Below are 12,823 nucleotides of genomic sequence, written 5' to 3'. Positions count from 1 at the left end.
TTGTGAAACAGGAGTTAGACGACACAGAGTTCCAACATCCTTCTTTCATCAGAGGACGAGATCAGCTGCTGAAGAACATCAAACGCAAAGTCACCAATGTGTCCAATCTGAAGCAGGATGAGCTGAAGGTGTTTCCTGAGGAGGTGTCTAAGATCCTCAGTGATGTTCAGCTGATGAAGGGAAAACAGGAGAACATCCTAGCCTATTGCATCTCTATTAAACATGAGAACGAGGCTTTGAGGAGGGAAATTGCCAGTCTGAAACTGAAACTGAAAGACTCCCAGTCCCAGCAGCAGAAAGTTCTGGGCATGAAGAGAAAGATCCCTCTGATGCTGAACGACAGTACCTCTGCCCACTCCATGCCTAAATACAGCCAGCAGTACTCCTTGGAACCATTGCAGTCCTCCCAAGCTATATCTGCTTCATCAGGAGGGTTTAGTGCAGCCAGTCTATGTCCTGCTGACAGCCCTCTGAATTCTGGCAGTATAGACTACGGTCTGGAGAACCTACCGTACATCCAGTCCATCAACTTCGACTCCTCCCCACTGTGTGAGTTTTCAGCTCTGTTCCCAGTGGAGACCGATCTGGACAGTCCAGACATTCTGCTGTCTCCAGAGCCTGCTAAAGGAACGGATGGTGGAAACTACTCTTCCAACACAAGGAAGCAACTAGTAACGACTGAACCAATGTGCTTGGGGCAGGCTGATCTGCCCTCTCTGCTGGGGCAGGAAGTAGATTCTTATTTCACACTAGTGAATATGTGACCGAGTCCAGGGTTTGTGCCTACATTTTCCATTTTCATTTTCCAGATTTTTCCAGATTGTGAAAGTACAGAATGTAAGCTTTCAAATGATGTGTCATACTTTGAAATATGAGAATGTTTTGAATATCATATATTCATTTAAATCTTGTAACTCAGTCTGTTGTCTAAAACACTCAAGGGGAGAAAACGCCTCTCAAAGATGTTCACACTTCAGCTAGTTTGGGGGGGGGGGGGCGTGGACAACTACCCTCACCTGAATGCGTCCATCGTTAACGTTAATGACTCTCTGTGTGAATGCCTTTATCTGGCTCAGTGAATCTGAATCCCAACACGCAGCTCTATTCAGATGCAAAAATAAACCCAGCCCCCACCTCTCCTCTGTGGAGAGCACAAACTGTGTTTCAAAACGGCCTTTTTTAAACACAGAATTCTTACAATTAGAGTTATTATATCTGTTCGCTGTTGTACTAAATATGTTCTTCAACTCTCGAACTGTAGTTATATATACAAAAAAAAAACTAAAAAAAAAAACTTTTTTTATTGTGTCTATCTGTCATTTCACCCTGGCGACTTGTAGGCTACATCACCAGACTGGGTCACATATAACAGGCAAATCCTATGAAGTAACTCTTTTATAGTCATTATTTATTCATACACATTTTTATTATTATTATTATTATTATTCAGAGAATGAAAAATACTAGTCACCAGTTAAATGTTGGTGAATTGTGTTTGTGTCTGACTTGTTACGTCTCTAGTCAGTGTGTTCAGTCAGTCTCTATACTAACAATATATAACAACTACACGTTTAGAAGACAAGTGAATGTCATGCCTTGAATGTATTATAGTATACACATATTACATGGTGTCCTGTAAAAGAGGCCACATACTGTTTGTGTAGTTCTCTGGCTTCCAACATGTCTGTAACATAGAAACCATTGTTTTGTACACAGCAATGGTAGAGACAACGGTTGCTATGTTCAAAACAACAATTGCTATGTTGATAATGATATATGATAAGTAATATAGCAAAAAAAAACATAATCATTTTGTATCTTATTACTGGATTTTGTAAACAAATTACAGGTTGTTATTGTAAATGAGAATGGGTTCTTTCACTGCCACACGACAGAAGGTTAACCCTTTACTATCACACAACCGACGGTCGCCGGCTGTTGTGTGGCAGTGAAAGGGTTAACCTTCTGTGCGTTGTCGCAGTGAAAGGGTTAACCGTTTTGGTAGTGTGGCAGTGAAAGGGTTAATTAACTTACCTGGTTAAATAATGGCGAAATAAAGAAATGCTTTTCCACTGTTTTACCTACTCTACCACTGCACAGAAAGTAGGCATTTTCTTTTGAAAGTGGTTACCAATGGTTACATTCAGCCATGCTAGAAGGAAGAGAGCTACACAAACATTACATGCAAGGTCTCTATTGACTCAAGGATGATTGTAACCATTGTTTCTATAAAGCACAGCCTGGCTGTTGTAAAAGGTTCTTTCTTTTGTATAGTTTGTCTGACGTGGTGTCAATACAGCTACAGAGATTAGCAGGGCTGGTTAAGTGATGACTGACACCTGATCCAGACCACGTAAAGAGTAAAAATATCCACTGAAAGGGGCCACTGGAACAAGGTTACTGCCACAGCGCACGTACACACGCACGCACGCATGCACGCACGTGCACACACACACACAAAATGAAGTGTCACCCTGACCCTAAAAATGGCCACAGCAACTGTTAAGTGCCTGGACAGTGTGTCTGTAGTGTCTGTGTGTGTGTGTGTGTGTGTGTGTGTGTGTGTGTGTGTGTGTGTGTGTGTGTGTGTGTGTGTGTGTGTGTGTGTGTGTGTGTGTGTGTGTGTGTGTGTGTGTGTGTGTGTGTGTGTGTGTGTGTGTGTGTGTGTGTGTGTGTGTGTGTGTGTGTGTGTGTGTGTGTGTGTGTGTGTGTGTGTGTGTGTGTGTGTGTGAGTGTGAGAGTGTGTGTGTGTGAGAGTGTGTGTGTGTGTGTCATCTGCTAGGTGACAGTGGGACTTCCTAAGTGGGTCATCAAAGGCCACCAGAGAGGTCAAAGGTCACATCACACACTTTAAAAGAAGAAAACGGTATTGCACCAATGAGCTTACGCAGTTATTTGGGATCCATATTCCATAGGCACTGGATTTCAGTCAGAAGGGAAATTGCTATTGTGCTTTCTATCCAAGTTAGAGTCAATGAAAGAAAAGGTGATAACTTTGCTTGTTTAGACTATGAAACCCTGTTTTAGCCAGGTATCCCTAACTCTAATTCAGGTCAAATTGATATTTCTATTGAAATAAGCCAGTAGCCGAAGAAAATTACTTTTCTGAGACATATAATTAAAGCTGTAATAATTATTTTATGACAACTAGAGGGCAGCAAGGGGCAGGAAAATAATACTTGTGAAAGCCTCATCAGTATAAACATAATCACATAAAGCTGCTTTACTGGTATAATCTTGCAACCAAGAGATTCCCTGAAGTAAATAATAGTTTTTGTGCATGAATTACAAGAGTTCAACTACAATACATTCGTTCTCTTGGGCATTTTCTGGTTGTTAAACAAGGTAGGTAAATACTTCACCTACAAACACAATACTGTTCTGTAATTAACTCATTGACCGCCAGGGATTAGACAGGCCCCGTTCTAGCATTGCCACGCTTTAAAAGATAGGAGTGCGTCACCTTGTTTGTAGAGCTATAACTATATTCTATATTATAGCTATGGATACAATACTATGGCCCATTTGACATCACCTATCTATCGTTCAATATGTGAAAAAGAATACATTTTTCCATCCATACGTTCCCGTGTTATACCGTGGTGAATATAAGTATAGTTATAGCGTGGTCTGGGGTAATTCCCGAAAGGCTGAGTAATAGCCTTATACGTCAATTCTACTATAAACGTTGCCGTTTCTTGCCTGTACACGCTATTATTCCCAAATCAAATCTATATCATAGGCAGGGCTGTACAGTGCGACGAGGTTATCGCAAATGGCCCGTGCGAGTGGAAAATAATATTTGGGGGCAACCTTGCAAGTAGTGATTTCAACCCTTCATTCGCATTTCACTCCTAAATGAATCCATACAAATTGGATAAAAAAAATAGTAAAACATTAGCCTACAACCAGGGCTGTACAGTGCGACATAATGTTGCGGTGCTATGAAAAAATCTGTCTGCGATGAATGAATTTACTGCATAGCCCCCGTCCGATAGCCTGTGTGTGAAAAAGATATTTGCGTGTGAAGTGAATCTGGGCCACGCTATTCTACTTGGTAGTTGTAGTCTATCGTGCGATTAAAGACCATGTCCCCGTCTGCATAGAGTCCATACATCCAACACCAAATCCCATAATTCCTAGTGAACAATCAAAACGAAACTTAATGTGGCCTATTGCATCACCAAAGTAGAACTTCCTTTCAATAAGTTTAAGCCGCTAATTTTGCTCTGCAAGAAGAACGGAGCGGATATCAGTCCATCTTATGACAACCACGTCCGATGTGGAGAGATGATAAGAGACCATAGCCGATTAAATTAAGTCGGATCTGGCAGTGATGATTGACGGGGACACGGACGCTTCTAACAAATGACCCACTATTAGGACGTTTTTCAATACTTAAATACGGTCTACTTAAATGTCCCTCCGGGGATCAATAAAGTATCAACCTATCTATCTATCTAATAATGAGACAATATGCAAATAAGATAATACTAATAATTGTCACTGTTCCCCGTATGAAAGTGGCTTGCAACTTACTGCTGGTAAAATCACTGTTTATTTCTCGTTTTGCATAGTATTATATTCCTCTTCTATAAACAATCAAAGTCCTACCGTAAGAGCCTCATACGGGTCAATTAAACCTTTTTGATTAGAGTCTTTCCTTCGAGCTAAGTTGAACTGAACATTTCACTGTCAAAAGCGCAAACTTAAACAAGGTTGTGTCGCAACACGGTTTTCAAAATAAAGGTGACATATACAAATACCGTAGTAGGCCTCTCAATTCTTATCAAAAAAAGTCCCGGATATACCGTACATAAACATTAATTGGCATAGATCTCTATAAACGGCCCAACACATTGATCACTTTAGGCACACCCTGAAACCAGTAACATCACAAATATGAAGCAGGTAATTACCCATAAAAATAATAAACCTTTCATGGGGTTATTTACAATAATAATAATTCATTTTATTTATAAAGCACTTTTCATTGTGAAACAAAGGTATGCAGAGTTTCTTGTCCTCCTGATTAATGCAATGGTGTGTGTATGTTGTGATGATCTCATTCAAGGAGCACTACAAGCGCGCACACACACACACACACACAGTTTGTTGTTTTTGTTCTATTAGTGATTTACACACTTTCTCAGTTGGTTCATTATAAAAGATACAAACCTGAAAACAAAAGCACTTAAATGTTAAATAAAAGGACCACAGTAATGAGGCAGGAGGAACATATTTGTTTGCACTATAATGGTAAAATTGTTATTTAAAAAATTGCCCCTAAAAAATACCCTACATTTCTCATTTAGGGGCACCTGTGCCCCTAGTGAAAAAGCTTTTTTTTATTATTTTTTTATCCTCTCTTTCTCAGATTTGTCTCTGTTTTTCTCCCCGTCCCAATTTAGTCGTTGTGCCAATTCCCCCCCCTCCCCTGCCTGGTTGTTGTGTGCATGTTCTCCTACTGGTCGGTACAAGGGAACCCTGAAGTCATCCGCACGCTTCCTCCGACACGTGCGGCGACAGCCAGTGACTCTTTTTTCACCTGGCAGCGAGGACTCTCATTGGTGAAGCGTAACGCGTGGGAGGTCACGCTGCCTTCATCAAGTCCTGCCTCCGCTGAGCAAGCGCCCAGACCTGACCTGTAGGCGTCGCTGTCCACAACGCCAGATTCCCACCCATGACTTCCCTCCCCCTAACTCAGCCAAACGAGTTAGTATGACGATCAGTCCAAGCCAAGGCAATGCTGACTCCGGGAGTCGAGACCACAGCATCTTGCATTGGTGACAAGCGCAATCTCCGCTACGCCACCTGACCGCCCCCTAGTGAAAAAGCTTAGCGTACAGCCCTGATCATTAGGGATGGGTACCGAATTCGGTACTTTTGAGGTACCAAACCGAAACACGTCGGTACTACCGAGTATCGATTCAAGTGAGATACCAAAAAAAAATCTTTTCATGTCAACGTTCACACGCACAATATATGCTTACCTAGGATTTGACTTGATTCAACAACAAAGCAGTCGGAGCAATGGCAAGCCGAAAACTGTCGAAATTGTAGTTATTTGAAGTTTGGATTATTTTTTTTCACGACTGAGGTAGGTAAATTAAATTTCTTGAGACTAAAGTACAGAAAAAAGGTACCGTTGGGTACCGGTATCGATTCACAGGTACCGGTACCGTATCGGTTCAAATGTGAAAGGTACCCATCCCTACTGATCATAGGTATTATGTTTCATCATGAATCGTTTTCTGATGCTTTGATCGTCACCAACGGCATACGTTGTGGAGTAACGTTACACACATATGTTGCGATCAGGGTGAAGACATGGTTGGATCAACGCAGGATTGATATCATATAGCCCTTACCTTCACTAGGATGTACCCCAAAAATAATATTCCAATTATCTGATTGCGAGTCCCAGTATTGGTGTCGATTGTGTCGCCAACATAATCCACCACACATCATGCATCTGGAGCATTTGACGCTTCTCAATCCGATCGTTATAACCGCTCCATTCGCCCGACAAAGAAAAGTGAACCCGGTGACATTTGACCATTGCACAGGCCAAGATACAAGGTTTCAAAGGGTGCTCAATACACCGTCTAGCTGGATGCGGCCGGTATTGCACTTTGGCGATCTCAGACTCATTTCCTATGGTAACACCTAGGTCCCCGGATCAGGGCTGTACGTTAACTTTTTTTGCACATAGCACTGGTGCTACAGAGGTTGATAGTTTTGTAGCACAGGCCAAAATCTTGTAGCACAAGTATAAAACGTGTTATATTTGTAACAGTCACAAATGTGCCTATTGTATTTGTGTTATTTAGTTGCAGTGCCATGTTTGGCTGTCATTTAGTATATCGCCATGTGTTATTATTACTATGATACTCTCATATGCTATTTTCAATTAATATCATAAACAACATAAGGAATATTAGCATAATTTTGAGTGGACTGAAGGAATGAGTCAGCGTTAATAGTTTTAAATGCAAATAATTTATTGAAACATAGAAGTGGGGTCGGTTGGGACACACACACACACACACACACACAATGGGGGACCCTGATGTAAACAAGACAAACGTCTTTCTCTGGTCTGCATCCCCTTAACAATTGTGTGTATTGAGCCGTACTGTACCCATTCTGCAATCTGTTAAATAAAGTTTTCATTCATTCATTCACACACACTGTTTCAACTCACCACCCCCGCATCATATTGTAGTCTAGTCTGTCTTCAAACTTCCACTCCTCTCGAAACTTGTTTATATTTGAATATCATCATTATCTGTCCATCCTCAGTTTACTATAATATACTCCTGTCCTGAGTCCTGACTAGTGACTTCATCGTCTTTCCAAACGCACGCACGCACACACACAGGGAAGGGGAGAGAGTGCCCCCCCATTTCCCTTTCCACACTGTGTCTGCTGGCTCTGCGCCTCTGATCAGGATTAGCTTGTTAGCTTGCTAACGTTGTAGTGATTGTAATGGTACATAAACGTTAATTTCGGGCGATGTGCGCATAAAGGAATGGCGACGGTGCAAAGCATGTAGATGCATTTGACCCGTTGCGAGAAAGAAAAAACACCACAGACTTATTTCGGGACGTGTAGGCGCACTGCTGTGTTAACGCAGCAGTGCGCACCAACCGACCAACGCGCTGCTCCTTGCAGAAGCACGGATAGGGCGGATACGACTCGTCGAGTTGTCACAAGAGTTTTTTCAAAATAAGAGTATCATATGCACCTGAACGTTGCTAGCTTTCGGAGCCTAGCTGGAGCTGCGCGTGGGCAGAAATGAGACCCGCTACAGGATTGTCAAAATAAGAGTATCTATATGAACCGAATCCCTATCGCACCAGTGCTACTGAAGTAAATCCATCCATCGCACAGACAGCTGTTGCTGTAGCACGTGCGATATATATGTCGCACTGTACACCCCTGCCCCGGATGAATAATGAATAAAAATATCGGGGGAGAAAAGGAAAAACGATCAAATAATGTATATATACATGGTTTGGCGTTCAAAGGATGGCACCCAATAACGTATATAACGTTGTTGGCGGGGAATGAGTTAAAGAGATTTGCTGAAAAGAACACTTTATAAATGCATAGGTGTATAAAATAGGCGGAGCGGGACAGGTTTTGTCGACGAAACAACGAACATAATGTTATATGTGATATGTGAAGGACAGTCAGTCAGACAGACAGACAGAGAGACACACATGCACGCAGACAGACAGAGATTCCTTCTTTTATAGTTAAATTGTTAGATTGTTATTAGGAGACGATTAAAGGCTTTAGGCCAATATAGGCATGTAAGTGGAGACAAATATACAGGCCAGGTCCAATTAGTTGTTGGTTTGTGGTGGGACTTCAGATGTTAAGCCTTCAGATGTAAAGCTTTGTTTTTTTCACATCTGTCCCCAGGCCATGTAAACATCAACCAAGTTGAGAGTGAGGATCTGTTTGGAGAGAGGCTTTCTGGGTGGTGTGTTAGATGAACATAAACACAGAGGAAAGCTGTCTCCTGTCACATCATGTCTGCCGTGTATAAACCCGTTTACAGTTTGTAAATAACAAATTGTCCGAGATATATGTAGGCCTACTCCAGAACAGGGGCAGGACTCATCATTTTGCATCCCCTTCATAGTGAGTTTGACAAGCTTACATCTGGAAGGCGCTATCGAGTTCCCAGATAGCCTATAGATCTCATTAATGCCATAGAAAAGCTAGGCTACAAACATCGGAGATCAGTGCAAGAAAAGACCCTTTAGCTTCAACCTTAATCATAGTCAAGTTACTTAACGGGTAGCGTTAGGTTAGTCTGTAATGAAACCCTAGGAGTTTAGATACAAAGTCTTTAAGATAAGATAAGTATCGGTGGCTGTTATACATAAGATAAGATATTCCTTTATTGATCCCCTTGGGGAAGTTCAGACATCATAGCAGCATGGGGAGGGGAAGTACAGGTACATGTGATAGTAGAAGACATGATACAGGTCATCAAATTATAGAACAGTGGAGAAGTAAAAATAAAAATTGAATAAAAATAGACAGTGTAAACAATATAGCAACAGAATTTCAGTGAAACCGTCTATAGTGTACTTTGACCTTCTAAACTTCTAACCTGCTGCCTGCTTCCTTCTGACTGGTTTCCGCAGCAACACAAGAGAGCTGGCCAAGACTGTGTGGCTGAGCTCCGGGTACAACCCAAGCTTTTCCAGATAGCAGGGCAGGAAACCAAAACAAACCAACCAGAAACCGGAGAATGAGGGGCGGTAGACACGGTGGGACATGTTTTGGGGAACTTTCCCGATGACTGGCAACAAAGTACGACACCGGCTTAAAAGAAACAAAAACGTATAGACCGTTTCAGTGTTTATTGCGTTGCTAGGGAACAGCTTGGACCCAAGTTCATTTCCTGTTGCAGTGCTAGAATTATAAGGAGAGGACGGGTCGGTGTCGTCATAGAAACGTTAGAAAATGTCCTCCCACAGGGAGACAAATCACATTGTAAGACGTAGCGTTGTCTCCCGGCGCTGAATGACTGCCGTGAGAACGTTGGGGCTGTGTGACCCACACACACAACCTCCTCATTTTCAAATGTAGTCAGCTTTAACCTTCTGTATTGTCACAGTGAAAGGGTTAACCGGCTGTTGTGTGGCAGTGAAAGGGTTAAGAGGAGAAATACAAATGAAACAACTTTCTTCTTTCCCATCATCAAAAATGCCCAAATGTTCCCCCATGTACCGCTGTGTGGAGACTTGAAAACTGTGATCCTGATTCCTGTGACATCTGGAGCCGCCGCTCCAAACACAATGAATTAACAAAGACGGCGAAGGTGACCCGCCTGTGAGGAGAAACCCAAACAAACAAAGTGGTCGGACTGGGTAATAACTTGATCAATATTGTTTATCGTGATAAACTGAGAGATCGTGTCGTATTTTGTTTAATATCGTAAGTCGTGACTCGTGACACACATCCTTTTGTTGTGTATATAAACTGTAAATTAGAGAAATCAAGTGTCGAGTCAGATATCTCAAAGTTACTATCCCACTCGCCGTGCAGTTCATTACCATACCCTTCAATATTCCTTTCACACTAGCTAGTTTTGTTAGCGTCACATGGTGTAAAGCTTAGCAGAGCATCTTATGTCACAAACGTTGCCAGGTTTAGGGGTTTCGTTCCCACCTGGGTGAAATATGTTAGATTAAAAGAAGAAGAAGAAGAAGTCTTTATTTGTCATGTAGATGAACACACACATGCGAGATGGGCGACACACAGGAACACACACACACACACAGACACACACACAGACACACCCACACACATGCATTGGGTCGCCGATGCAATGCCTCTCTGCGCTTGAGCCATCCCGTCCATAGATATATATAGAACACTAGATAGCTTGCCCGCGCTGCCGGCCAATGGAGAGCGACGTCACTGAACCGCCGCCATCTTGCTCCAGTTAGCCTTGAGTGAGAGTGAGTGAGCTGCACAGACAAAAATACTCATAACTCGCTGAAATATTGACGGATTTACAAACGGTTTGGTTTATTACAAGCATTATTAACGTGGCTATGATTCATTGTAAAAAAAAACATCTTTAAAAGATTTTTTTTATAAGTATGCAGTATCATAACTACTATCATAACTTACCCGTTTGTAAATCCGTCAATATTTCAGCGAGTTATGAGTATTTTTGTCTGTGCAGCTCACTCACTCTCACTCAAGGCTAACTGGAGCAAGATGGCGGCGGTTCAGTGACGCTGGTGACTCCGCCTTAAGCTATCTAGTGTTCTATAGATATCTATGATCCCGTCAGCCCTCCCCCAAGGGCAGCCGGTTGCAGACATGGGCTGCGGCGTGGGCCGCGCCCCGGGGACCAATCCAAGTGCAGCGTTAGCGATCTGTTCTGCATGGTTTTCCATTGGGTTTATCTCTTTTTCTGGAGGGGAAACCCTTGCGAGCACAGGGAGAACATGCAAACTCCACACAGAAAGGCCCGGGAGATACCCCACCTGGGTACCCGGCAACCTGGTCCCAAGCGGGAATGGAACCCAGGACAGTTGTTAACCACTACACCTTGTGCTTCAGATGCTTCAGATAGTATTCAGAAAGGTGCTTCAGATAGTATATTATTTGTCATTTGTAATTGAAGAAATGTGTTAATACAAGAAGCAGACGCTTGTCAGCAGAGTCTGTCAGCAGAGTCTAGTGTAACCTCCCTTTGCCACCAGACAACCGGATTCAAACCAAGCAAACACACTCCTCACAAAGCTCGCTCACACTGTGTCAACAGTAACTGTGGCAACGCAGAAATAAGGGCTTCTTGGACTAAAAACATGTTTCTTTTGACCACACACACACACACACACACACACACACACACACACACACACACACACACACACACACACACACACACACACACACACACACACACACACACACACACACACACACACACACACACACACACACACACACACACACACACACACACACACACACACACACACACACACACACACACACACACACACACACACACACACACACACACACACACACACACACACACACACACACACACACACACACACACACACACACACACACACACACACGGATGACTAAACAAAAGAGAAACATAATTTATGAGTGTGACACTTCCTTTGATTCAGTCTGTTGTTCCTCCTCCTCCTCCTCCTCCTCCTCCTCCTCCTCCTCCTCCTCCTCTTCCTCCTCCTCCTCCTCCTCCTCCCTGCCCTCCCTGCCCTTCCATTTCATGGCGTAGGGGAGCGGAGTGACAGGACGCGTGAATATTAAAGGCAACCAACTTGTGTTCAGCCTGTGTTCAGCGTTTCTCTGATTGGCCACACGGCCACGTGACCGCGCTGGCGCGCGGCAGAGAGTTGCGCCGCCCGCGGCAGCAGGGTGAACGCTATTGTATTCGCAAATATGAGAGCCAGCAATACGCATGAATGAATGAATGAAAACTTTATTTAAGAGATTGCAGAATGGGTACAATACAGTACGGCTCAATACATACAATTGTTAAGGGGATGCAGACCTGAAAAAGACGTTTGTCTTGTTTCCATCAAGGTCCCCCTGCTCCAGTTAACCTAATTTATACCATAATGAATCATTAAAAAAATATACCGTTAACTGGAATATGTTGTTTCTTTACACATATGTTGGGATTATGTAATTGGTTTGTCATGACAAAACAATAAAAATCGCTACTTTACATCAGGGCGAACGCTGTTAGTAACGCTGCCACCACCCACTTCAATGACAGAGCTCTCATATTTGCGAATGCATAAACTATATCTTAAATTATGGCTATGTGTCTAATATGGCTGTCGCGAAGTCATTGATAAGCGACAGCCATATTAGACAGTGGGCTGTCTTAAATACTTCGAAGCTTCGTTCGATGGCACAAGCTTCGAACTTTTTTTAAAAAATCGAAGTTTAAAAAAAATAAAAAATAAATAAAAGTTTTATTTTTTTAACTTCAATTTTTTTTTTCTGTTCGAAGCTTGTGCCATCGAAATAACGTGTATCCATTCAACTAGCTGCTGTACTGCTATGGTAGCTAGCCTAGCCGCAATGCTATGGCCGATCACATTCACGTTAGCATGTAAGCTAACAACAAGAGCTTTACTGTAGGTTTAGTCTCTCGCTTTTTGAGAGACATAAACTCTCTGCTCTTGGTGGTACATTGTGTTGATGACTCTGCACCCCCCCTTAACAACTGTTTGTATTGAGCCGTATTGTATTGTACCCATTCTGCAATGTTAAATAACGTTTA

The sequence above is a fragment of the Notolepis coatsorum genome (genome assembly GCF_963971535.1).
Source record: "Notolepis coatsorum genome assembly, chromosome: 3".
In the NCBI taxonomy this organism is placed as follows: domain Eukaryota; kingdom Metazoa; phylum Chordata; class Actinopteri; order Aulopiformes; family Paralepididae; genus Notolepis; species Notolepis coatsorum.
Note: the sequence above shows the minus strand (reverse complement) of the source record.